Source organism: Anolis carolinensis, chromosome 3, assembly GCF_035594765.1.
Source record: "Anolis carolinensis isolate JA03-04 chromosome 3, rAnoCar3.1.pri, whole genome shotgun sequence".
NCBI lineage: Eukaryota > Metazoa > Chordata > Lepidosauria > Squamata > Dactyloidae > Anolis > Anolis carolinensis.
In genome coordinates this window covers 259,882,540-259,900,785 of record NC_085843.1, presented here as the reverse complement: position 1 = coordinate 259,900,785, position 18,246 = coordinate 259,882,540, and the positions used below count along the sequence as shown (strand labels likewise).

Sequence of the window (18,246 nt, the reverse complement as noted above, 5' to 3'; positions counted from 1 at the left end):
TGCCTGGCAACCAAAAGGAAGGAGGAAATCCTGATGGCTCGTAGTCATAGGAGATTGAGCAATAGCACTCCCCTGTAGCTGGATTCAAGCAAAACTTCCAAGGCGTCAAAGCTGGAAGTCAGTACAACATACCTCCTTTCTGTCTGTTCTGTCTTGTCTGTCTATACAAATGGCATTGAATGTTTGCCATGTATGTGTACTGTGATCCGCCCTGAGTCCCCTTGGGGAGATAGGGTGGAATACAAATAAGGTATTATTATTGTTATCATTATGACTAATAATTTAATATATTCCACCATAGGTAAAATAAAAACCGCCCATTTCCAAATGATAGTATATTCTTGTTTATGTTTATTATGCTTACTTTCACCATTTAATAATTGGGTGACTAAACATGCTGGTTTAGGACCCAAGAGTTTTAGTTGATAGCATGTCCCCTCTGAATGAATGCCTGGAGGAAGTAATGGGCTGGATGAGGAAAAACAAATTGAAACTGATTCCAGACGAAACAGATCTGCTCACCATCAAGGGTCCTAATCTGGGGATGGAGGTGTGACAACCACTTCTGGATGGAATTACACCCCCCCCCCACACACACACACACACAAAGACTGTGTTTGCTGCCTGGGAGTGCTCTCGGATACATCCCTCCAAATGTTAGCCTAGGTAGGTCAGGAGTACTTACTGTAAGCTTAGCTCATATGGCAGCTGCACCCCTTCCTAAATTTAGAGGACCTAAAGATGGTAGTGCACACACTGGTAACCTCAAGGTTGGACTTCTGCAATGCGCTTTACATTGGGCTACCTTTGTACTAAGTTCGGAAACTCCACTTGGTTCAAAATACGGCAGCCAGATTGATTACAGGAGTGAGCATATTACACCCATACTAAAATCACTCCACGGGCTGCCAATTAGTTTCTGGGGAAAATACATACAAAGTATGGATATTGACCTTTAAAGCCCTGCGTTGTTTGGGTCCAGGTTACCTACAGGATCACTTTCTCCCATACAATCCTCCACAAAAATTGAGGTCCTCTGGGGGCAGCTACTCCAACCAGCTGTTACCCAAATGACGACCATTACTCAGAAGACCTTTTCATCAGCTGCCCCAGAACTGTTGGAAGAGATCCAACAGCTAAATGAGCTGTCAGAATTTAAAACACATCTGAAGGTCTGTCTCTTCCTACCCAGTCCAATTTAACTATGACTTTTAAATCACATTCTATGTTTATTGTGTTTTAACTTTTGTTTCATATATTTTAATTTATGTATGTTTATATGCCTTTATGGTTGCATTTTAACCACATTTTAATATGTGATTTTATAGATGTATGTTCTGTGCCATCTCGAACTGAAAGGAGATATGGGTGATAAATAAAAATTTATTATTATTGTTATTGTTATCGTTGTCGTTGTTGTTGTTGTTGTTGTTATTATTATTATTATTATTATTATTATTATTATTATTATTATTATTATTATTATTATTATAGTTGAATTTCCACAAAGCCCATAAATTAAAGACAAAGCTAAATTCTTATGGGCCATCTTCTTTAATCGGTAACAGTGTTGTCGATGTCAAAAACTGCTTTTTCTCAATGCTTTCACAGAGGATGCTCCCAAATTGTAGCACTTTCATTCCCAGTTGTCCTCCTCCCTGCTGTCTGCCAGCAAGTAAACACCTTTTTAGTCAAGGAATCATTTGGTTTTTAATATGTTGCAGTAGATGGAGCTTTTAATTTTGTCATGTTTCTATTTTATTTTGTTTTCATTTCTAAACTGCTTTTAACATGCATTTTAGTCTGTGTGGTTTAAAAATAGAATTCATTTTGTTTTAACTTTTCTACTAAGAGGATATTTTAAAAAGTTGTACCATGTTTTCACATGTGCGCACACACACATATATACATACCGTACATACACAAATACATACACACACATGTCCACATTGTACACTATCTAGAATCCTATCCTGAAAGAAAGGTAGAATATAAAATAAATAAATAAATATTTGCCAATTTATTGTCCATTTTAATTTTATTTTTAGACCAAAATCCAGAAATAGAAATCTCAACTCATATTCTCCTGGTCCTTCATTGCCTTATTAAACATTTGAACCTTTCTATATCATTACTATATTATTCTCTCCTTATTATCCAACATATTCACTTATCCAACATTCTGCCGGCTTGTTTATGTTGGATAAGTGAGACTCTATTGTATTTATAAGCAGTGTGTTGTCGAAGGCTTTCATGGCTGGGATCACAGGGTTGTTGTATGTTTTCCGGGCTGTATGGCCATGTTCCAGAAGTATTCTCTCCTGACGTTTCACCCACATCTATGGCAGGCACCTCACAACCTCTCAGAATACTTCTGGAACATGGCCATACAGCCTGGAAAACTTACAACAACCCTTTATAAGCAGAGTTTTTTTCGGGCTTATCTTTGAAAGGTGCCTGCATACAGAGCATATTGTTATCCACTAGGGTTTGGTTCCAGGATCCCCCAAGGGTGCCAATATTTAGGATGCTCAAGCCTGATTATATACAATTGTGTAGTAAAAATGCTGTCCCTTATATAAAATTTCAAAATCAAGGTTTTCTTTTAAATTTTATTTTAAAAAATATATGTTCGAGCTGTGGATGGTAGAATCTCTGAATGCAGAATCTGTTAATATGGAGGACTCGCTTTACTTTGAATTACCTTGATGTGTTATTTTCATTATGCTCATCAAACAGCTTTTATTTAATTCCCTATCATAAAAATATCTAACCATTATGCTAACTTTAATGTTCGAAGCTATGGAAAAAAAGATCAGCTCCATCAGCCCAAGGATATACAAGCAGCAAATCCATTGTCTGATTACAAAAGAAAATAATTTGAAGCAACAAATATTCCAATTCCCTCTTGAAATCTATGGACCTCTGTTCTCTTTTGCTTCATCATATCCCACTTATTGCCTTTTTCTTTGTTTCTTTTCTTTCTAAATGCCAAGAGTTTTGAAAAGCTGGAGTTATTCTATGGGCTTAATTTTTATACACAAACCTTGGGCTGTGTCCTTTAAAAAGTACAAACATGTTATTGTTACTCCACATCCTTTGAATCTCTGCAATGAGGTTGGTGTTTTGAACCATTTGATTTTGTCTAGACAGCAGGCATGGTTGGAAATTTCACTGCTATGAAGGTGTCAAAGCCACCAATTCCCACAGCTGCTCCAAGTTGTACAGGCACTCTTCAATTACCAAACCTTTGAAGAAAGAGGATCCGACATCACAAAACTCTTATTCAACTTAGAGAAACTGCTGGATGAATGATGTTAAAAGTAATAGTGGCTTTGCCACCATTTAAGCAGCCTTCCCTAATGCACAGTGCAAGTAGTGTTACTAGAGATCCTGCATTGTTTCTTCTTATCGACATGTGGTCATTTGTTCTTCCACACCTTTTAGATGCTTGATGTTATGCATGTCTTCTTTTCCCCCCACTTATATTTGTGTTAGGACTATAAGGTCTCAGGGACTGGACTCAGATCTCAGGGGAGGAATCCCAGGGTGAAAACCACCTTTAACATGACATGCCTCAGAGTCTTATTAATCTTATACTGAGGTATAGTCAATCTATTTGTATTGTGCTTAGTAGGGTTGGGCAAAAATCTCGGAAACCTCGTAATTCAGATTAAAACCATATTTAATCTGACTTGTGAACGTGGTTCCGATGTGAGTTATCACATTGGATCTAACCCGCAATTTTGAAGTGTTGTAGCCAAATGTTTTTAATGGCTTCATTATTTGATCGGAAATGAAGCCAATTTTTTATGCAACCAAACTTGTTTGGGAGCGGAGCGCAGCTTAGCTTGGGCTTGCCTCTCTGACCAATCGCAGTGCACGTTCATGTAATGGGAGGGGTTTGTACATCCTCCACGTCCCTCCATACGTGCCTCCTTGAAAAGCGCCTGTGGAGCGCCATGAGGCTACAATTCACGTCAGGGCGTCAGAGAGGGAGGGAGCTTGGGTCCAGCTGGCTGGCTGGCTGGCTTTGGGCAGCAGGTGGCTTTTTTACTCCTATGACATTTGGAGCACTTTGCAGCACCATTGCTGCATGTAAATTATTAGAAGTTAACTAAAGAAAAGTTTTATTTTTGAGAAGAAAGTTGTGTGGGTTGGGAGAGGGAGATTGGACTGGGTGTCTGCTGTCCACCAATTTCTCAGAAACAAAGTTTCTGAAGTAGAACAAAGACTTTCAAAGTTAAGACAACCCAATGAAACAGGAAATAACACTTTCAAACCAGGAACAGATTTCTGCAACCATTAAAAATGTTTTTTATAAAAGCTTTGAAAATTCACCAAAAATCAGAGGATAAGGGAAACGTGCTGACATTTGGTGAGCTAGCAGTGGTATATGTGTTCTACCTCTGTACCAAGTTTAATCAGGATAGCTCAAAAAATGAGGGCAGGAGAGTCCTCTAAAGTTCCCCCCTCCAGTGCTGTTTTTTGCCATTGCGCCTGTGCGTCCGCCATTAACGAATCAATAACGAATATTCTGAATTTTTGGAAAGTTCTGAAATTTTTGCTTCAAAATTTGGAAATGACTTTAGAAACTAAATGCCAGCATCCCCTGCTTTTGGAGTGAGTATTGAACCTTTTTTTTTCATGGATCGCATATGCCTAGTGCTTAGACTATAACATAGCTGGAGAAACCAGGGGAAAATAATCACATGCTTGATCATAATGAGGTATACACATTCAATAGTATTCCTGTACCTTTGGTAAAGTGAACAATAAAAATGATTTACAATTTTTTTTAAAAAAAAGGACATGTCTGTCTACCCATTATTATGTGTTATGGGAACCACATGATCTCCTTTACCTGAAATACTAAGAAAGCCAGGTTTCAGTGTTGATGGAGTGTTGCAGGTAACAAGAGATAGAATAGCTATTGTACAATCCAAGGTCAAGAAAGTCATTCAGCAAAAACAGATGTCTGGAGTTATTCATAATGAAGTAACCAGCTAATCCCTTCAAGAAGAAGGTAAACATAGCAAAAGATGAGAGCCAAGAATGGCATTGTTTTCAACAAAAAGTGGGCATTCTCGTCTGTCTTTAAAATAGCAGCTCCTTTATTGTATTTAATAACATTCTTTAGCTGTGTTCTTCACAGAACCATGATTGCAACCTCATGTTGCATTTCAGTGGAAGAATCAAGGACATAAACCTAAGCTTCTGCCTTTTGCTGGAAGGTGGCAATGGATGAAGGGGGCTTTCCCTTTCCCTATGTTCCAATCTTGAAATGACCTGTTGAAAAAACAGAACTTGGCTGGTCTTCACTCATCTGCTATATCTTTTCAAATGGTAAGTCAGCTATCTCTTCTTTTTCAAAACCGTACCCCACTTCTGCAGTTCTCAATGGAGGAGGAGGAAACTCAGTTGAGAGTACTACCATCAAAGGTCTCTGTGTGTTTCCCCATTTGTTAAACTTGGGCATCAATGAGATGTCAACAGGCCTGTCCTTGGTTGTTGTACTTTGTAGTGGTTGTTGTAAAATGGCTAGTTCAGGATTATTTCAAAAGGTTGTCCAGTTCCAGCTGTAGTTCCTCTCCTCCTCCTAAGAATACATCAGAAGAAAAAATGACCAGGTTGGGAAAGGTTAGTACATATCTGGGGGCCCTTTCACACAGCTCTATATCCCAGAATATCAAAGCAGAAAATACCACATTATCTGCTTTGAGCTGGGTTATCTGAATCCACACTCAGATAATGTGGGATTTTCTGCCTTGATATTCTGGGATATAGAGCTGTGTGGAAGGGCCCTCTTCTTCTTCATTCACTCAGTCATTTCCAACTCTTCGTGACCTCATGGACCAGTCCATGCCAGAGCTCCCTGTCGGCCATTGCCGTCTCCAGCTCCTTCAGGGTCAAGCCAGTCACATTATCCATCCATCTTGCCCTTGCTCAGGCTCTCTTCCTTTTTCCTTCCATTTTCCCCAGCATCATGATCTTTTCCAAGCTTTCGTGTCTTCTCATGATGTGGCCAAAATACTTCATATTTGCCTCTAATATCCTTCCCTCCAATGAGCAGCCAGGCATTATTTCCTGGAGGATGGACAGGTTGGATCTTCTTGTGGTCCAAGAGTCCTAGGAGACCTCTTTCCATGTCTAATTAAAGTAAATCTAGTAACAATTTTGGCAGTAAGAGAGAACTGTTATGGCAATTCATATACAGCTGACCATCTCTGGATGTTGTTCCATTACAGAAATGTTATACTACAGACCCCAGTTATGACTATCAAGTCTTGACCATTTTCCAAAGTAGGCTCAAATTCTAAACTAGTTCTAGTAAAAGTCAACAAAGAAGTCAGAAAAGCACACACTTGAAGAGAAGATGTTGGTCCCAGGATTAAATGAAGATATCGGCAAAGCAGCAAATACAGTAGAGTCTCACTTATGCAACGTAAACGGGCCGATAGAACGTTGGATAAGCAAATATGTTGGATAATAAGGAGAGATTAAGGAAAAGCCTATTAAACATCAAATTAGGTTATGATTTTACAAATTAAGCACCAAAACATGTTATACAACAAATTTGACAGAAAAAGTAGTTCAATACGCAGTAATGCTATGTAGTAATTACTGTATTTACGAATTTAGCACCAAAATATCACGATGTTTTGAAAACATTGACTACAAAAATTTGTTGGATAATCCAGAACGTTGGATAAGTGAGTGTTGGATAAGTGAGACTCTACTGTAGTGTTTTTCCCTTGATGTGTGCATGTGCAGTGCCCAGAGTCAATCAAGTTATTATTTTGTTATCAGAAGTAGAAAATTTCGCAAGCATCTCTTGCTTTTGTGGGAACAAAAATTTACATGAAATAACTAACAATTTACTGCCCTTCGGTGACATCCCAATTCAGTAGCCCAAGGTAGCTGCCAAACTTTGCCCCCAAAGGTGAGATTTTACCAGAGGTGAGATAAGTTGGTCAGTCTATGAGTGGAGCTGGATGTGAATGTTTTATAAAGTTGGTTCAGAATTGAAGCCTGGAGGCCATTCTTCATCTACTGCCCTAACATAGCACAAGATGAAATTGCATAGCTTCAGTGTCAGAAACTGATGAGCATCATGCATCGTTCAGCTGTCTGTTTTGACTTTCTGAGTATCCCTTTCCCACCTTGTCCTGTACTTGCTCACCCCATTAGCCTCCTGCCAGTCCTTGAATGCCTGTGCAGTCAGGATTTATGTATGGAATGGAGTGAAAGAAGAACAACTTGTTTTTTATTTTCAATTTTTTACCTCAAAAGGTGTTAGAGTTTAATCTTCCTGGTTTTCTGAGGAATGAGAGGGTTAGTAGCTATGAAAGTGTCAAAAACTTGCTGCAACTCTAGTCTGAGTTCTGTTTCCCAGTCTTGTATCTTCAAGCAAATATAGCAATCTAAACTGGGAGTGGAGATCATGATGTTGAGAACTTCCAGAAGCCCTTTGGGTATATGACTTTGTGAATTGTAAGGAAGGCTGGGAGCTGCAGTCCAAAATCATCCAGTGAGCTCCCTACTTTGAAGCTGTATAATTCTTTCCACTGAACAGAATTTCCTAGGGTCAGGTTGGCACCTGTGCATTAAGAAGCGAAAGCAGAGTGTGTTAGAAAAAAATGTATGACAGCACTGATCTGCCCTGCTACATTCTGACCCCCCCCCCAATTTTTTTATAAGAAACAAATTAGAATAATAGTGATACACTTTGGCAATGGGGCTGTGACAAGTGTATCCATAATCCATCCCTGCCCCACTTACACACCATTTCCCAATCATGTCTGATTGCTTCGTGTCAGTCAAACAGCTCTAGTGTAGCGGATTAGCCTACCTTACAAGGTTGGTGTACAGGTAGCTTCAGGCCTTGCTTACAAAAGCTAAGCAGAGCAAAGGGGAGGAGTGATCAGGCTGCCATAACTGGAAAGGTAGTCTGATTGACTGATGTAAATGCAGGGAGTTGCTTAGCAACTGGAGATGGGCAGAGCCAAGGTGACAGTTGGAGCTATGCAGCCAGAGAATTAGTTCAGTTGGTTAGGGAGTTAGTTGCATGGTGTTTGGAGTTTGAAGATAGAGATAATTTTGGGAACTGTTATTAGATAGATACCTCTTTGAGGAATATAGTTAAGAGCCTTCAGGGAAGAAGGGATAAAAACTATATTGAGACTCTATAGTCTAGAGTGCTGGTGTCAAGTAACAGGAGAAAAGGTTTTAAAAAAGGTTTCATAGACCTGAACTGTAAAGGAACATATCTCCACAGAATTCAAGTTATAAAACCTAATCCTAAGAGTAAAGCCTAATCCTTTCTTGAAACCACTATGCATTTTTACTGTTCCAATATAAATAAACATCATATTCTTGTTTCACTTCATCTAAAGAGTTCATGTGTCTTCCTGACAATTCTAACAAAGAGGTGGCTGAGGTGTAAATAAATGGTGGCAGCAAAAGAAACCTGAATAGTTAATTGGCAGAAAAGAAGAAATATAATAAAAGGAACACATAACACATTATAGTATATATAATAAAGTTTGACATCTCCCCTGCCTGTCTTCGGCCACGGGTCTTCTGCATCTAGCAATTTATCTTCCTCTTGTGCTGGTCTTCTGTAAAGCTAATGAATCTTAATTGACCACTTGAACCCAAACCACCATAATGCACTTTGTAATAATAAAAAAGGGTATTTCTTATTACTGGTTATACTCTGTCCCCTGATTCTACAGAATACAGAAAACTTACACTTTCTTATATTGAATTAGCCCACTAGTGCCTCTAACCTAGTATTGGAAACTCTGACTGATGGTAACATATCTTAGCTTTGGGCAGGATTTTGTCCAATCTCCTATTAAACCTAGTAGTCCCCTCCTCAAGTACAAGCTGGCTCAATCCTGCTTGTCTTCCAAAATCAGAGGAGAATAGATGTATTCAATATGGCACAGTGGTGCAAGGGCGTTCAAGTTAATACAGTCATCACTTTGATGCAGATATTGGACAAATGTTGCTGACCTTTGCTCCTTTCTAGCTTGATGATTCTGTAAAATGTCTGGCCATATATAAGACTAAACCCAAATTCATTTTGAAGTATTGATCTGCTTTGCCAAGCATAACTACAGATATCTGCTTGCTACTGAGCTGAATCTGCTTGCCATGCACCCAAACCGTATAACTGAATTGTTGGTGGCATAGAGAGGCTGAGAGCACAGTTGAAAGATAGCATTATGCACCTGCCTGCAGTTATGATTTCCTCCAGCATGGGCTGTCAGCTTACCCCTTTGATCACCAAGACATCTTCTAAATATATAGCATTTATTCTTATCAAAAGGCACACTCTGTGCTAAGATGTCTGCAATTCATCAGGTGATTGTAGAACAGAAGTGGCATTTGATGCAAGAGTATGACAAAAAGATAAAGGGGGATGCCAGATCTCTTATCTGATGCCCTCTTTGCCAGCTTCCATGCAAAAGTAGCCTTATATGCAGGTAGATTGTGGGGAATATTGGGCCTTTTTGAAATACCATTGCATTGTCCCAGCTTTGAGACCTAAGGTATCAAGTTTGGAATGGCAAATGAATGTGTAGTAATTCATAAATTCCATTGATGCAGTGAGTCTAGTCTAGCTAGAACCAATAACAGGATTTCATCCCTAGAGGACTGCTGGGATCCCAAATGTAGTCCCAAAGTAGCCACCTTAAAAGATAAGTTTGGCAGACTATTTTTTTTTTATTTACAGTATTTATATTCTGCCCTTCTCACCCTGAAGGGAACTCAGGGTGGATCACAATGTACACATACATGGCAAACATTCAATGCCATATGAACATAGATACATAGACAAAGACAGAGACGCAGAGGTAATTTAACCTTCTCCAGCTTCCAGCTTCCTGAGGGGATGCTCGATTCCAGCCACAGGGGGAGCAGCTGCTTCATCATCCACTGTGACATCTTGATGGATACTTCCTCATTCCAATGGCTGCTGGATGGTTTTTATGGTGTTGTAAATTAGTTAAATTAGCCTCACCACAAAGCAGTACCTAAATTCCTACTTGATAGATGGAACTATCTTTTGGTTGCTTATGTCAACATCGAGCAGGGGCTATTTTTTATTTTAATGGTCAGGTGCTCACTCCGGGCGGGCTGGCCTCGAACTCATGATCTCTTGGTCATAGTGATTTAATGCAGCTGGCTACTTAACCAGCTGCGTCACAGCCTGCCTCCTGCTCAATATGGAAGATAGCAAGGTGGGAAATAATAAGCACATTTCCAGACTGGCATCTATAGGGTCATAGGTTTGCCAGAATGGATCTGAGAGGAGATGTCTGTGTATTTAATCCTTAACACAGCTTGGAATAGGCCTTTGGTCTTTAACTGGGGACAGAAAGAGCTTTTAATGTGGTGTGGTTTTTATATTGATTTTAAGATGCTCCAGATATTTTCATATGCCTGTCTATTTATTTTTCCACATTGTATTCTGCATATTATTGTAACTTAATTTTATTTTAATTCTACATGTACCTTGGCTTCTATCTTGTGAGAAAGTCAGGATATAAAGCAAACAAAAAACAAACGTTCCAAGCTCTGCTATTGCTACTGACTTTGCAACTTAGTAGGAGAGCTATGTCTGACTCCAGAATCCCCAAACCTACTCCTTGTTATTGCTATTTGCTTGTCTGCCTTTCCAAGGTGAATGAACACCGGCAAGAATAGTGAGGGAGAATCAACCTCAGCTCCTTCCTTTGGCTTCTGAGATGTGGAGTATATTTCATCATATCAAATTTTGGTCCACTTATTATTTTGCATTAAGACTGTTGAATATCTCCTATGTACATTTTAGTTCCTAAAGTAACCATTCTTAAAGGCAATGCCAAAGCCAGGATGCAATAAGAAATTGCTGAAATGCCATTACAAAGACTGGTTTGGAACCTAGGTTTAACTCAACCTCACTCCACTCCTGTAGAAAATGGAGCACATACTCAGATTGTAACTAGCTTGTTTCTGTGTAGGAAGAGTTGATTTCCACATATCAGAAGCTGAAGGAAGGGGCTGAGGTCCATTCTCCCTGTTCTTGGGGCACAGATTTTATTTTGGCACAAAGCTAGGCTTGTATAGGGCAATGCAAAGTAATTCCCAACATCCTTAACCTCCCCTCCAGATTTTGCATCTCCATTCCCTCCTCCCTGATCATCAACGAAGAGTGAATTCCGGGATGAAGACTTATCACACAGCTTTCTCAAACTACAGAGCAGCAGGAGAAAACACCTGCAGGCAAAGAGAGTGGAAAGTACACAAATATCTTTCTGTAGCTCCAGATCTGCTTGGGAGCTTCCCCCACCCACCCACTGCTTTAGATAAAATTGAATTTCAAAGAAAGAGAGGAAAAACCACAATTGGATCCCAAGAGAACCTCAAAAGATTCACATTCTGTATCCTCATTAGAAGTGATCTGGATCTCAGCAGGCAAGGAAGGACTTGTTTATTTTTGCTGAGATACCCAAGTAACATAATGGATTAGAATCAATGTTTGCATCTTTTATGTATCAACAATATTTAAATGTGTAGTATATCAGTCTTTTTAGAGAGCCAGCATGGTATCCTGGTTTTAGCACTGGACTATGATTCTGCAGACAAGATTTTGAATCCCTTCTTGGTCATGAAACTCACTGGCTGACCTTGAACAAGTCACACTCTCTTAGGCAAAAAAAGAAGAAGAAGAAGTCAATGACAAATTTCTTCTAGACAAATCTTGCTAAGAAACCCCTTTGATAGCTTTGACAGTGTCATCGTAGGACAGAAACAATGTGAAGGCACACAATAACAATAAAACTGGAGGTTGAAAACACTTTTGGCATTTTATCTGCTGCTGGTTCTCTGGCTCTGTTTTGGTATCCTCCACTATAGCTGGAAATCTGTTCAAGTGAATTGTGTTTTCAACAGCTAAAAGAAAAACTCCAAATATGGCACATAGAGAGTTATTTCCAAGTACGGAAGCCTAGGAACGGACAGTAGGAAAGCTTAGTTGAGTACAAAGGATCCTTACAAAGAAACTTTCATTATGGTACTTCCATAACACATGGAAGAAAATCAGTGAATAAAGTGCAAAAGCAGGTTGGCAACAGAGAGAAAACAAAAACACTGATCACAGATGAATTACACTGCTTTTAGGTAAACAATGAAAACATTGAAATTAGAATCATAGAATCATAGAATAGTAGAGTTGGAAGAGACCTCATGGGCCATCCAGTCCAACCCCCCGCTAAGAAGCAGGAAATCGCATTCAAAGCACCCCCGACATATGGCCATCCAGCCTCTGCTTAAAAGCCTCCAAAGAAGGGGCCTCCACCACAGCCCGGGGGAGAGAGTTCCACTGTCAAACAGCTCTCACAGTGAGGAAGTTCTTCCTGATGTTCAGGTAGAATCTCCTTTCCTGTAGTTTGAACCCATTGATAAAACATTTCTATACCTTGGCTTACTTTAAATTAAAGTGGAGACTGCAGTCAGGAAAACAGAAGACAACTAAGACTTGGAAGGGCAGCAATAAAGGAACTAAACGAAGTTCTCAAGTCTAAAGATATATGCCTGAATAGCAAATTCAGGATTGTCTGTGGTATTGTGTTTTTGATTTCTATGTGTGATTATGAAAAGTTGCACAGTGAAGAAAGCTGGAAGAGAAGCTCATTTGAAATGTGATGCTAGAGGAAAGATCTGCAGAGGACACTGCGGACTGCTAAAATGACAAATGCATCCTAGAGTTGAATCAAGCTTGCACTTTCCCTAGAGCAGTGGTTCCCAACCTTTGGGTCTCCAGGTGTTTTGGACTTCAGCTCCCATAGTTCGTAACAGCTGGTAAACTGGCTGGGATTTCTGAGAGGTGAAGTCCAAAACACCTGGAAGCCCAAAGGTTGGGAGCCACTGCCCCAGAGCCAAGGTAACAAAACTGAGGCTGTTGCATGTAACATGAGAAGACAGGACTCCATTAATACTTGTTGAGGTGGATAGCAGTTTAGATGTTGTTGGAGGCTGCAGTTTCCAGCCTTCTTGACTCTTAACCAGTTGGCTCAAAACATTGATAAGAGTTGGAGTCCAATAGTATCTGGAATGCTACAGAGTTCCCTCCTCTGTTCTAGATGAGTTTCTGCCTCCAGGTACCCCTGCTACTATGCTCAGTGGTAAAGGATGGTGGGTTTTATGATCTAAAAAACTTTAAAAGATCCCACATTTCTCATCCTTGCCTTGGACATGAGTAAGAAGATGAAGTCATAGAATCATAGAAACATGGGATTGGGAGAAACTACCATCAAATCTAAGCTCTTGCCATACAGTAATTGCTCATCTGCCCAAATTGCTTTATCTGTGCCAAATGAAACTTCATTGCAAATTAAATATGGAACAATAGAGTAATAGGCTAATATCTATTTCCAGAAAGGAGAGCCTTATTTGTTTATTTATTTATTCATGGTATTTATATCCTGCCCTTCTCACCCTGAAGGGGACTCAGAGTGGCTTTATAATAGGCAATAGTTTGATGCCACATAAAACAGGCAAATAATAAAATGATCAAAAAAATAAAATGGTCACAAACATTAAAAACAGGAAGATTAAAATATATAACATTAAAAACCAATTTTTAAAACCACATAATCTGAAACCATAGACAGAAACTGTGCCAGTCAAAATGCACATATTCCATCTTCACTTTTTGTTTCATGTCAGGAGCGACTTGAGAAACTGCAAGTTGCTTCTGGTGTGAGAGAAATGGCGTCTGCAAGTATGTTGCCCAGGGGACGCCGGGATATTTGATGTTTCACCATCCTGTGGGAGGCTTCTCTCATGTCCCTGCATGGGGAGCTGGAGCTGACAAATGAGAGCTCACCCCGCTCCCTGGATTCAAACCATTGACCTTTTGGTCAGCAGTCCTGCCGGCACAATCTTCACATATTTCACTGCATTACTGCTCAAAAGCATGGTCCCATAGACATGTTTTAAGTTTCTTTCTGAAGGTTAGGAGGGAGGGAGCTGACCTGATTTTGCTAGGGAAGGAGTTCCATAGCTGAGGGGCCACCACTGAGAAGGGCCTGTCACTCATCCCCATTCCTTTGTGCTGCCTGTCCTGGGACCCATGGACTTTGGCATGAGAAGCCATGCCTCTGAGCCTGGGTGCATCTACATTGTAGGATGGATGCACTTTGTCACCACTTTTAACTGTCATGGCTCAATGCTACAGAATCCTGGAAATTGTAGTTTTAAAAGGTATGTAGCCTTCACTTCCAAAGGGTACTGCCCAGCATTGATCCTTGGCAGCCAAACTGCCTTCATTCTAGAGCAGGCATGGGCCAACTTGGGCCCTCCAGGTGTTTTGGACTTCAACTCCCACAATTCCCAACAGCCTACTGGCTGGGTTGCTGTAAATTTTCTGGACTGTATGGCCATGTTCCAGAAGCATTCTCTCCTGATATTTCACCGACATCTATGGCAGACATCCTCAGAGGTTGTGAGGTATATAGGAAACTAAGCAAGGGAGGTTTATATATTTGTGGAATGTCCAAAGTGGGAGAAAGAACTTTTGTCTCTTTGAGGCAAGTGTGAATGCTGCAATTAATAACCTTGGTAAGCATTGAAAAGCCTTGCAGCTTCAAGGCCTGGCTGATTCCTGCCTGGGGGAATCCTTTGTTGGGAGGTGTAAGCTTGCTCTAATTGTTTCATCTCTGGAATTCCCCTGTTTTCGGAGTGTTGTTCTTTACTTACTCTCCTGATTTTAGAGTTTTTTTTAAAATACTGGTAGCCAGATTTTCTTCATTTTCATGGTTGTCTACATGCTTGTGGCTTTCAGTGGCTTCCCTGTGTTGTCTGGCATAGTGGTTGTTGGAGCGGCCCAGCATTTCTGTTTTCACAAATAATATGCTGTGTCCAGGTTGGTCCATGAAGTGCTCTGCTATGGTTGACTTCTCTGGTTGAGCTAGTCTGCAGTGCCTTTTGTGTTCCTTGATTGGTGTTTGGGCAATGCTGGGTTTGGTGGTCCCTATGTAGACTTGTCCACAGCTGCATGACATACGGTACCATCCCAGCACCATCCAAGAGAGCCAAAGAACAACACAACAGTTAGCGTGGAGTAAAAGGCAGTGTTTGTCTCTGCAGGCTGCCTTTGACCTCAGCTCCTGGTTACTGGCTCCTTAGTTTCAGGCCTGACTGTCTGGCTGAAGCAAGGCCCAGCAGAAACACTTGCTGCCTCCAGAGGCTGGGACATCAAAGGAGAATGCCGGCGGAGGCCCAGTCACGCAGCACCATCCAAGAGAGCCAAAGAAGACCTTAAGATCATGGCAGTAGGAGGGTGGGTCTAGTTGGGTGTATCTATATGCTGTTTTTATGTTTTAATATGTTAATTGTTTTAAATTGTATTCATATGTTGATTGATTCTAGCGATTTTATGTTATGTTTTATTCAATGAGGCATTGAATTTTGCCTAGATGTATGTTGTACACTGCTCTGAGTCCCCTGCAGGGCGAGAAAAGCAGGATAGAAATGAAGTAAATAACAATTAATAATAATCTATATATCTATATCTATATCCATAATAACAGTGAAAATCTGTATGTGTGTATGTGGCACAGGTGTCTGCTCATACAGACAGCCTCCAGCCTCCACAAACAGGCTATAGTTCTCAGTGCTGAGGAGCCAGCAAGTCACTCCCTTCCACTGACATTGCTGTTACAGCGAGCTCCATGAACATGTACTCCAACCCCTGCCAATGTCCTCCCCAAACGCTACAGCCCACCACCCAAGGAATGCTTTCATTTAAGGACCATTTTATCCTAGATTTTGCATTTCCCTCCACCACAGGCAGGCATCCCAGGGTTCTCCATTGGTGTGAAATTTGCATGCCCCTGCCTACTGCCCTTCCCTTTCAAATCTGTCTGCATAACAAACAGAGCAGAACTCAGCAGCAGCTACACTTACTGGAGGAGTTTGGGGATTGACTCCACATGGTGGAAGTCGTAGTTCACCCTGCATCAAGTCAGAGCACTGTGACTCCTACTGGGGAATTTAGAGGAGTTGTAATTCACCTACAGCCAGAACGCTATGAACCCAGCCAATGACGGATCTGGACCACACTTGGTACACAGAACCAAAATGGCCAACTTTGAATACTGGCAGGTTTGGGAGGATTGACCCACAACTCTGGGAATTGTAGTTCACCCACTCCAAACTGAGTATACCTAACATTCAAAGACAAATAATGTCTTTTTCAAATAACCCGGGCACTACTGGGTCGCATGGGACTTGCAGTACCTTCACTCACTTCCTGAGACCACTATGACCCCCACCAATGATTAATCAAGACCAAACTTGGCAGATAGGGCCCCCATGACCTACTCTACATCCTGGCGCTGTTTGGAGGGGGATGGACCATGAACGAAGGGACTTACATATGGGAGTTGTAGTTCACCCTCAGCCACTGAACCCAGCTGAAATTGGATCTAGACTACATCTGGAAAACAGAGAAACAATGCCTTTCTCAAATGACCCGGGCACTGCCGGGTCCCCAAGTTAGTAATAATAATAATAATAATAATAATAAAAGAAGACCTGGCTATGGCTCACGAATGGGACCCTGGAAGAAGGAGAGAGAAAGCCTGATCCTTGCAGCCCAGGAGCAAGCCATCAGAACAAATGCAATTAAGGCCAAGATCGAAAAATCAGCTGATGACCCAAAATGCAGACTGTGCAAGGAAACCGATGAAACTATTGACCATATCCTCAGCGGCTGTAAGAAAATCGCACAGATGGACTACAAACAGAGGCACAACTATGTGGCCCAAATGATTCATTGGAACTTATGCCTCAAGTACCACCTCCCAGCAGCAAAGAACTGGTGGGATCATAAACCTGCAAAAGTATTGGAAAATGAGCACGCAAAGATACTGTGGGACTTTCGAATCCAGACTGACAAAGTTCTGGAACACAACACACCAGACATCACAGTTGTGGAAAAGAAAAAGGTTTGGATCATTGATGTCGCCATCCCAGGTGACAGTCGCATTGACGAAAAACAACAGGAAAAACTCAGCCGCTATCAGGACCTCAAGATTGAACTTCAAAGACTCTGGCAGAAACCAGTGCAGGTGGTCCCGGTGGTGATGGGCACACTGGGTGCCGTGCCAAAAGATCTCAGCCGGCATTTGGAAACAATAGACATTGACAAAATTACGATCTGCCAGCTGCAAAAGGCCACCCTGCTGGTCTCTGCACGCATCATCCGAAAATACATCACACAGTCCTAGACACTTGGGAAGTGTTTGACTTGTGATTTGGTGATACGAAATCCAGCATATCTATCTTGTTTGCTGTGTCATAATAAAATAATAATAATAATAATAATAATAATAATAACCTGCTTTGATTGAAGTCAAAAATCAGAAACTCCTCAAAGCACAGCAGACAAAAAATCAGTACAAGAAAACCGCACTACAAACTAGAGCTGACAGCTGGCACAACAAAACATTGCATGGAAAGTTCCTTGACAAAATTGAAGGAAAAGCTGATAAGGTGAAGACCTGGCTCTGGCTCACAAATGGGACCCTGAAGAAGGAGACAGAAGGCCTGATCCTTGCAGCCCAGGAGCAAGCCATCAGAACAAATGCAATTAAGGCCAAGATTGAAAAATCACACTTGGGAAGTGTTCGACTTGTGATTTTGTGACACGAAATCCAGCATATCTATCTTGTTTGCTGTGTCATAATAAAATAATAATAATAATAATAATAATAATAATAATAATAATAATAATAAATAGGGTAGGCTCCAGCAGAGATGAGAGGCTCCCTCTTGTCCTTTACTGAACGTAGCATTTGTTAGGAAATGCTAACAATTGTGGGAGCTGAAGTCCAGAACACCTGGATGGCCCAAGTTTGCCCATGGATGTTGGCGAGTGTAGGTGCCCTCCGGCCCGGGTGGCTCTTTTCCTCCCCCCGCCCCTTCCTTTGCCTCTCTCTGGCCAGGGCGCCAGGCATACAAGGAGAGCCGTGCTTTGCCCTTGGTCCTGGTCAGCAGGGGAGGCGTCCCTGGAGGGGAAAGGGAGGGCGGGCAGGGCGACTGGGGCCCGGATCTGGGTGCTGGGCTTGGATGCCGGGGTCAGCCGCGGAGGCGTGGCTTCTCCGGGCGCCTCTTCTCCGGCTCTTCCCCGCTCTCGGGCGGGCGCACGAGTGAGTGGCTCTGCCTGGCGAGAGAAGCCGGCGCTCG

At 41.3% G+C, this 18,246-nt stretch overlaps 1 long non-coding RNA gene across 1 annotated transcript in view; it reads left to right on the top strand.

Annotated features, from left to right (window-relative positions):
• LOC134297873 (uncharacterized) overlaps positions 1-5,343 on the top strand; it is a 28,780-nt gene extending 23,437 nt beyond the window's left edge. The window contains exon 4 of the long non-coding RNA XR_010004773.1: positions 5,156-5,343. This is a non-coding gene — a long non-coding RNA (uncharacterized LOC134297873). The remainder of the gene's footprint in view (positions 1-5,155) is intronic.
• Positions 5,344-18,246: the final 12,903 nt, after the last annotated feature.